Raw genomic sequence first — 9,877 nt, forward strand, 5'->3', positions numbered from 1 at the left:
CTGTTCTATAGAAGAAAGACATATAGTCGAGAACATCAACAAGGTAACATGGAAATATATTCAATTCATGGGGATGACTGATAGGGGCAATCTACATGTTAGACTTATAAGAGCTATTCTTTTTCTACTAGGAATTTTAGGAATGGCTAATTTAATTTGAAAGTCAACGGATCTCTCAATAGGACCTCATCACTCTAGAACAGTGGTTTTAACCTGAGGTCCTTAAACTCCCAGAAATCCTAACAGCTGGTAAACTGGCTGAAATTTCTGGGAATTATAGGCCAAAAACATCTGGGGATCTCAGATTGAGAATCACTGCTCTAGAGCATCTATCCACTTTATATTCAGTTGCTGCCTCCTGCAGAATTCTAGGGTTTTTAACTGCTCAGCCAGAGAGTCCTGGGCCTCACTAAACTACAAACCCCAGAATTCTGCAAGAGACAACATCTAGATTTCAAGTGGATAGATGTTCTAGTGTGATGAAGACTTATAAAGAATTCTCCACATCCTCATAATATACTTCAATCAGTTAAACATAGAAGAAACGTATAATTTTTGGTTTCTGCAATTCCTATCAAGAATCTCTTATCATGAATTCTGAAATACTCCAAAATTTAAAATTGTTCACACGAGCAACTGAGATCATGACACCTTTCCTCTCTGGTAATTCAATGTACAAAAACTTTGTTTCATGCCCAAAACTATTTAAAATATTGTGCATAAAATTACCTTCAGGCTATGTTTATAAGGTGTATATAAAACATAGATTAATATCTTGTTTAGACGTGAGTCCCATCTCTAAGATATCTCATTATGGATGTGAATGCAAATAAAGGTATTCCAAAATACCCCCAATCCCAAAATCCAAAAAAAACTTGAAGCCCTAAGCATTTTGGATAAAGGATACTCAACCACGCTCCCTATTGGGAAGGCAAAAATGAAATACATATTAGGAGAAAAAGACCAACCTTACCCCCTGCATTGAGTAAGCAGCATTGTCTCAGCTTTAGAGGGAGACAATGGCAACACTTTTTCTAATAAATCTTGCCAAAAAGACCCCATAACTGAGTCAACATAATTTGGAATCAACATCATTTCACTTTCACATCCAACTCTATTTTCCCCATTGGCATATACACATGTCCTATAGCTACTAGTTAGTATTGCCAGGTTTTCCAAAATGAACAATAAAGGATAGCCAAAATCTATCATGTGCAGGGTTGGCAGTCAGGAATTAATCATTGGCAAGTTTTATTTTGCATCTAAATAGCAGATGAAAGGACGGTTGGGCTCTTTGTATTCACAGATTCTGCTTCCTTGGTTTCAACCAACCAAGGATCAAAAATATTCTGCTGACCCCTGCAAAAAAATCCAGAAGGCAAAGTTTGAATTTGCCATTTTATATAAGAGACACCATTTTATTACCCCAGTGTATATAATGGAACTTGACCATTCATGGATTTTGTTATCTGTGGGGGTCCTGGAATCAAACCCTAGCAGATACTGGGGGCTTACTATATTGATTTCAGTTCACTTAGCCATATGTTTTACTGTAAAAATGACATATTACCCACATTAATAAATACACGATGAACAGATTTCTGTATTTATCAAATGTTCGTATCCCCCTCCCCCCAATATATGTGTGTTTTGGTCATCTTGTATAAAAGTTTTCCAACTTTCAAAGAGGGAACATCCCTTATAATAATGGACATCTGCCAGACTATTAAGGGACAAGCTTTCTGACCTTCAACAAGAAAAAAGAAAAAGAAAGAGGACATCTCTTATATCTATAATATACTTGTGACCTCTTCTCTTATTGCTGCTTACTTACTCTTCAAATAACTTGTCCATGTCTGGTTTCTGAAAGAGGAAATCTGTCTGGTACATAAAAGCATTCCAATTCAGGTATGGTTACTAGATCTGAATTATGAATGATAAACTCTTATATTATTACTTTTCACCTTGGTAAACAAAGCAGAGCTCCTTTCCACCAAATAATTTCTTCTAAGATCAGCAAAATCTTGCTATTTGGGAAACTTAATGACTCACTCAATGTCAGTGACACTGTACAAAAAAGGCAAGACAAATGCTGTTTTCGGGTACATCTGAGAGCACTCTTTCAGTTATAGGAGGGTGCTCTTTAGAAGTGGCAGACTTAAAACATTAGGGACTGAAATTTTCCTCCTCTCTTGATAAAATTGCACAAATAAATAGCTGCTATAGAACTACCAGGAAGGCAAAAATACTGGAAAGAGACTATTTAGTTCCAAGACGAAACAGCATACATTCCCTCTCTATCCTATTTACTGTCTACCCTATTAAGAGCAAAAGCCTCTCTTGAAAATGGATGTTGTTAAAGTCTTCCCAAAGAAGAGCATAGTCAACTGGTTGAGGCAATTTCAGACAGGCAATGGCTGAATTGAAAGCACAATGCGTGCGACTGTTGTCTCTTTTAAGAACGCTTGTAAAGGGAATGGATGGCCAACATACTCTACACGGGTCTGTGCCTGAAGACCCTTCATTGATGCAGAACTGTAGGAGCTAGGCTCTCAATGGGGTTGGTTGCAGGGTACCTTTCAAACCAGAAGTAGGAATCATGTAGTTGGATCTCAGCTCCCATCATTGGTAAATTTTATCATTGGTAATGCTGGCCAATAGATGCAACTGGAAATTAAAATCCACATCTGGACAGCTGAATGATTCTCATCCCAGCATCACCCCCATCTCTCAAGATATGTGCTGGTGTCTGGTTGGTTTATATCAGTGGTTCTCAACCTGTGGGTGCCCAGGTTTTGGCCTTCAACTCACAGAAATCCTAACAGCGGGTAAACTGGCTGGGATTTCTGGGAGTTGTAGGCCAAAACACCTGGGGACCCACAGGTTGAGACCACTGGTTTATATACAAGATACTGCTTTTAGGTTTTGAAAACTTTGGTTGTTTGTCCCAACCTACTGCTTGGGGCTCTACCAGATGTAGAATGCAACCAAAGAAAAGGAAAATGGAGGAGGAAAAATAGGAAGAGGAGGAGGAGGGGTGGAAGATGAGCACAATGTATGCATTATTTCTTACTTGCACCCTAAATCTGTGGAATTTTTTAACAGAGATTTTTCCATATATTCTTAATAAAGTCATATGTATAGCATGCATCTGCCTCTTGTATCTTTCTTCCAAATACATATCAGTTTTCCAACTATGCAGTGTATTGCCTTCAATGTGCATTTCATGTTTTCCTAACTACCATCAAGTCAAATCCAACTTATAACAACTGTATTCATGACAGACCTTCAAATTATCTTGTTCTGTACATGTTTGTCCAAACTCAAGGTTGCGGCCTCCTTGACTGAGTCTACCTGCAATGTGGTCTCCCTTTTTCTGATTGCTACCTTTTTTACTTATGGTGTGTCCACATTTAAACTTTAGTCATCTTGACTTCTCTTGAGTGTTTTGGTTTGATTTGAATCAAGGCCCATTTATTTCTCTAATATTGGTAAAACTCTCATTCAGCACCCCATTTCAAATCAATTGATTTTCTTCATATCAGCTTTCTTTACTGTCCAGTTTTCACAAGGCAACATGGCTATTGGAAATATGATGGTATGGACAATCCTGATTTTGCAATTTTTTTAAATATTTTTATTTAAATTTTATATAGGTAAACATAAAAAGAAAGAGTGAATTGGGGGAAAACAGTGGAAAAAGTGAAAGGGAGTAAAGGAGGAAAAATTAAATAAATAATAGAATTTGTACTTCCTTTCTTCTTCTTTGCTGGGTTAAGAGTTCTTCGTACCATATATTAAAATATAACGTTTCCTCCCAGTCTCCCAGTGTTTTTCTTCCTCATAGTCCATATGTGTGTACTTTTAATATTTGTTATGATTTTGCTATTTATTGATATATCTTTGCAATTCGGGATCTTGTCTTTTCCCCTCAGTGGTGATGATGAGAACACACACCTGCTTCGTACCACATTCCCTGAGCCGATGAGCACAAGGAAAAGGGGATGTTGGCAGTGTCCCACATGGACAGCAGACCAGTCCAAATCAAAACCTTCTGTCCACACAGTGCTGAAGCCATGGAATTGTTCCAGAATTTCAGCCAAACTCCAGAGCATTCCTCAACTTTTCTTAATGTGAGGCTAAACCAGGTTAACCCAGTCTACTCTGTGATGATAATTGGAAGCTGCAGAACATCACCGAGACATCCAAAAAAGACTGCACAGTAAATACAGGTTATTTTCCTGTATTTCCTGTGCATTCATGAGTGCAAAAATGGTCGGATGAATGGAGCAGTGCATGGACTGACTGAACTGCTGTAGGAGCATCCCTCTTTCACCTTGTAGTAAACTTCTGATGTCTCTTTTTGGTATGCAGGAAATCAGTGAAGAAGGAATAGAGGAGAATGGGAGAAAAGCCAAACACACACAATAATCACCCAGACTGTCACAAAAAGATTGGAGGTCCGATTCCCCTTGTCCTCACCTGCCCTCGAAGATTCACCTCCAACATAAATCTTTTGGCTGGCTTCCAGAAGCAGAAGTGATGTGATGTCACTTATAATTTTGTTGAAAGCGGCCCAACAGCCTGTGGGTAGGTGCAGGGAAAATGCCCCCATCTCCACTTACAGTTGCCCATGTTTCATATGTTATAGGGTAACTAGACACATTAATGATTGATGTGCTTTCTGCTCCCTTTCATAGCCATATAGAGGAAGGGATTTTAAAGAAAAGATGCAGCTCAAGAAATTCCCAGTGCTTTGAATACATGATCCAATCTTAGCCTCATTTCTTTGCAAAGTCATCAGTTAATAGGACAGGCTAGAAAATATTAAGGTACGTGGGAGAAAAAAATAATAATTGCCTTGCATTCATTCCATTACACATTATGATTTCATTTAGCACTAGTGAAAGCATTTTTTTCCTCAGCAGAGAGAACATTGTACTTGAAACAGGAGATAATTTGATGAAGGCATTCTTTTGATGTTATTTCCTCATCCCCACATTGTTGAGAAATGTTCTTCTCAAATCTACCTTTTAGAGGAATCCGGTTTCCTTGGGTTCATTTTCTACAGTGTAGTAGTAATACAGTTTGACACTACTTTAACTGCCATTGCCAAGTGTTGTGTCATGGTTTGCAAAGGTACTGTGCTGTGTGTGTGTTAACTAGAAAATGAAGTGCATGAAACCAGTTGGCTGAGCCTGCAAAGACCTTGGGCTTGATTTGATTTGAAACTGTTTCTGTTCTGCTGCTGCGGAACCAGTCTGGACAAGTTTTCAGTGCTGACTGGAGTACTGCTGGTGAAGAGAGCAATGTATACTCAAAGAGGCCTTGCTGCTGAGAAAAGAGGGAGAAGAACCAGGACTGTATTCTTCTCTGAAGCAGATTTATGGACTGAGAAATAACCATTTGACTGTGGACTTCTGTAAGTGATCAAAGGGACCATTGTAAATACTACTGTTTTTGATCTCTTGGAATCAGTAAAGTTCCTGTATTTTTGTTCTGCAAAGCTGAGTGGCATGTTATTCTGTGGGTGACTCTGGATTACGGGCACATGTAAGAGCTTCTATTTATCAACATCATCAATCCGTAACACTATGGAGCCGTGGGGGTCTTTAGCCCTCTCTATCAAAGAGGTCTGGTTCCTCATCAAACTATAAATCCCAGGATTCCATAGCATTGAGTTAATGTAGCTAAAGTGGCATCAAACTGCACTAATTTCATAGTGTAGATACACCCATAATCATAACTACTAATATAGGTCCAATTGTTTTCCCCTTATTCAAGTGAGGAAAATTGATTTTGCTTTTACAAAAATATGCATGTGATCTTTCCAAAATATTCATCTTATAATCCCACCGTTCCATAGGTAAATAACTTCCTGTTGTTTATCATATACTTGAAAGGCATTTTTTATTGCTTTTTCAGCTATAAGGATTGTTTTTTTTAATAAAAAAATACTCGAGTACCTGACAATCTAAATTGGCCATCCTCTTGGTATGGATTTAAGCAGAGTGCCATGAATTGCTTTTCTGTAATCCTACTAAATGCAGAATTGAAGGCCTGACACTGACACAATTTCTGTTTTGGTTCTGGTACAGAAGAAAAATGCACACATATATACTGTACACTTTACACTCCAGATCTGTAAAAGAAGAAAAAAAATAGTTGCCATATTTTGATAAGACTGATATTGGTTTAATGATCTTCAATATTTGCCTTTAATTGGCACATTCCTCTGGGTTGCATTTTGATATTGCTTTCCCATTCTTTCTATGCAGTATTTTAAGGGTATATTGGGTGGAAAAAGCAACAAATACATATGATGCAGTGAAAGAAGTGATAAATTTACCCATAAATATAGAGGATGAAAAGAGAGCCTCGTTTATAGACCAGGTCATACAAAATGTATAGAACTGGTAGGAGAGACTCATGTTGTTGATAAAGGTGGATAGAAACATACCTGTTTTTGCTTTGAGAAAATCCTAAGGCTATATTTTATTTGGCTGGAATGCTGGAAGTCAAAGGTGATGGTAGTGAGTTTCCAGTTCTGCCATTTCGGACTCACAGTCACCTCAGAGCCATGGCAAATATCCAAACTTGATGCTTTGTTGTATATTTTCCACTGTAGACTTGCTCCACTTTCCTGCATCTTCAGATATCATATCTGCATATAATGTCTGGTACTTCACTAGAGGTTGTCAGGTTGAACAGGAAACATTAATAGGGAACACATTCTGGAGCTTGAAGATCCACATTCTATCAAACAGTGCTGTGCACCATTGACTCTCTAACCCTCAGTCCACATTTTAGCTTCTGCATCTCCCAACACAATGGTAGGATGGCTGAGGTCCTCTGATGTTCCTAGAGCATGCATGGGCAAGTTTCAGGTCCTTTAAATTTAAACTTTCAGAAATTGCAGCCAGTTTACCGACTGTTAGGATTTGTGGAAGTTGAAGTCCAAAACACCCGGAGCGGTGAAGTTTGCCCATGCCTGTTCTAGAGAATAGGTCAGTTATGTGCATCCAGCTATAGTAATGATCCCCAAATCCTTGTTTCCCAGGTAATTTGGACTTCAACTCCCAGAAGCCCCAACCACCATAGCCAATGCCTAGAAATCCTGGGTGCTGAAGTCCAAAACTCTTGAAGGATCAAAGTTTGGGAACCACTGGGCTGTAAGATTATTCCTGTGTGCATCTTCATTGTGTCCTACTTTCTTTCCATTGAGCAGTAAATAACCATGTTATGGAGATGATGCATTTACTAAATGTGAGCTAAGAGTGAGGAAAGAACTTTACTCTGCACCTTCCCACTCTAGGATCTGCTAACTATTAAAGACAAAGGAGCTCTGGCTTATATTCAGTCTGGCAATCCTATGTACTATCCTATTCTCAATGGGCTGAAGATGATTGTACTTAAACTTCCAGAACACCAGCCAAAATGGCCAGTGTTTTAAGGATTGTGGGAGTCATAATTCATTAACATCTAGGGACTCAAAGGCGGGAACCATTTGATAAAACCATGGGTCAAAATCCTATTGGTTAGTTCCAAATAAAGTAGACAAGTTCAATCAGTTGTTGAATGGTCAGTAAACATGTAAGCAAACTCCACCAATGCACTGGATTTACTTTAGTTAAGATAAAGCTAAGGCTAAAATGTTTCCAGGCTATGTGAATTTAAACATGAGAGAATATCATTCAGTTCATATTTTGTAAGAACTTACCAAATTTGCGGTTATTCAGCTGATATATGTAAACCAGAACACAGTGTTGTTTGATATTTCCTTTTCAGCTGCAGGTTGCATGCACAAAAATGTGAATATTAGGTGGGGGAAATGTTGTGGAAAAAACACTTACAAAAATGTACATACTCAATAACATTGCATACAAATATTAGGAGAATACTTGTAGGATGTATAACACTTTTTCTATTTTATAAAATTGATGCATATATAAGATGGGACAAAAAAGATCCCTAGTATGAAATCATTTTTTAAAAGAGGATTGGGGAGGGGGTGCACTGATATATTACCTTTAAAAAAATGTACACACACACACACACAAAAACTATATAAGGAAGCATCACTGGAGTGGTTGGTCCAGGTGCCAAGCCGCAGGCTCCATCTAAGTATTCAGTACCTTAAGTATATCAGACACAATGCCAACATTCATTGAGTGTTTGGAAGAACTTACATTCTCTCCTGTTACATCCAATTGAGCCCCTCATCTTCTCAGGCTGGTTTTATTACAGCAAATCACTCTGAAGATTACGCTCCTTTAAAAACTGGCTTGCATAAAGCATGCATTTTTACTACCTTGAGGGCATCTTTCTGAACATAAAGGGATTAAAGGAAGGAATAAGACAGGTAAATACAAGCAAGATCAGTGGTTTCTCAGCCCATTCCCCTTGCCCATGCACTTGTCTGATATGCTTTACAGCTGTAAAGATAACCAGAGATGGGTTTTGAGACCTGCCTAAGGGCTGGATTAAAAGGCAAAGGTGGTCTTTATCCTCAGTCATAATCTGACCACCAGACACATCTCCTGTTTGGTAGCATAAATATTGTCAGATACCCAGTATTCAAAGTCACTTTCAAGGTGTTGGTGCTTTCATATGAAGTCCCCACTGGCTTATGATCCTGGTGAGCAAAGAAATACCTTGACTAAGATCCCTTCCCAGGGCTGTATATCATAAATCTGCAATGTGGAGTTATACACTGGTTGTGCTACACACTTTGTGTGTTGAATGAATGTGTTGTATAATTGAATGTGGATCTAGATATGTAATCCAATGCATGTGTGCACCAATATGTGTATATCTCATGCACAGTGGTGCCACATGCAGACTTTTGTTTCCACAACTTTGAACTGAATCCAAATGTCAGACAAAAAATATTGCCCAATCATTTCTGTACAGATCTGATATGCCCATAAGAGATCAACAGAATTTTGGCACTTGTGTTCATCTTTGTACCAACCTGTCTTTCGACTGAGGTTAGCTGCCAGGCTACTAGAAAGGAGGCAGGTGGAATCAAGGCTGAGAAGGAATTTCCAGTTACAGAATCTCATTTGTGTAACTGTCTGTCAAGGTTGTTCCTTTGTTATCGAGAGATGACTCAGAGGTGACCAGATCTGGAAGATGGAGTGAGCCATGACAGCTAAAGTGGTGTCAAACTGCATTGATTCTACAATGTAGATACACACAGCTTTGGACAGCCAACTTTTGAGTATCCCTCAACTGAAATCCTTGAGATCAGAAGTGTTCTGGATATCTGATTTTTTTTCCATATTTTGGAATACAAATTCCTGCCACACAACTGTAATTTTGCATTTTGCAACAAGTGAAGAGGGTCTCAACTCTAATATGACATTGGATGCATCTATACAGTAGAATTAATGCAGTTTGACATTGCTTTAACTGCCATGGCTCAATGCTATGGAATCATGAGAGCTGTAGCTTGGTGAGCCTCCAGCACTCTTTGGCAGTGAAGGCTAAAGACCTTGTAAATCTACAGCTCCATAGCAGTTAAAGTCATGTCAAATTGCATTGATTCTACAGCATAGATGCACTCACTGATCAAAGGATGTCAACCAGATGAGTCACATGTCTATGTCTCACATACCTTATCCAGTTGTTCAGCTTCAGGCAGGCAGGGAAGGAGGCACCCAGAAGATGTCAGAGTTGAATCCCAACCTTATGATCTTTCATTATGGAGCTTGTCAGTGATGAGCTGCGGAGAAACGAGGGCATGCATTCATTATAAATAAAAATGCTTGGAGCCTTTGCAAAAAGCTTTCCCTCCATCGAATCCCTTTCATTTGAATAAAACAGAGGGGGAGGAAGGGATGAAGGGTGGGTGGGAGAAACATGCCGCTAATGA

The 9,877-nt window shown here is 38.8% G+C and overlaps 1 long non-coding RNA gene across 1 annotated transcript; it reads right to left on the minus strand.

The window, feature by feature from the left end:
* Positions 1-2,714: 2,714 nt before the first annotated feature.
* Positions 2,715-9,183, minus strand: LOC134292569 (uncharacterized). The gene is made up of 3 exons (XR_009999810.1): positions 8,190-9,183; positions 7,721-7,788; positions 2,715-6,688 (listed from the first exon to the last, which is right to left on the minus strand). It is a non-coding gene; the product is annotated as an uncharacterized LOC134292569 (long non-coding RNA).
* Positions 9,184-9,877: the final 694 nt, after the last annotated feature.

This window comes from Anolis carolinensis, chromosome 6 (genome assembly GCF_035594765.1).
Source record: "Anolis carolinensis isolate JA03-04 chromosome 6, rAnoCar3.1.pri, whole genome shotgun sequence".
In the NCBI taxonomy this organism is placed as follows: domain Eukaryota; kingdom Metazoa; phylum Chordata; class Lepidosauria; order Squamata; family Dactyloidae; genus Anolis; species Anolis carolinensis.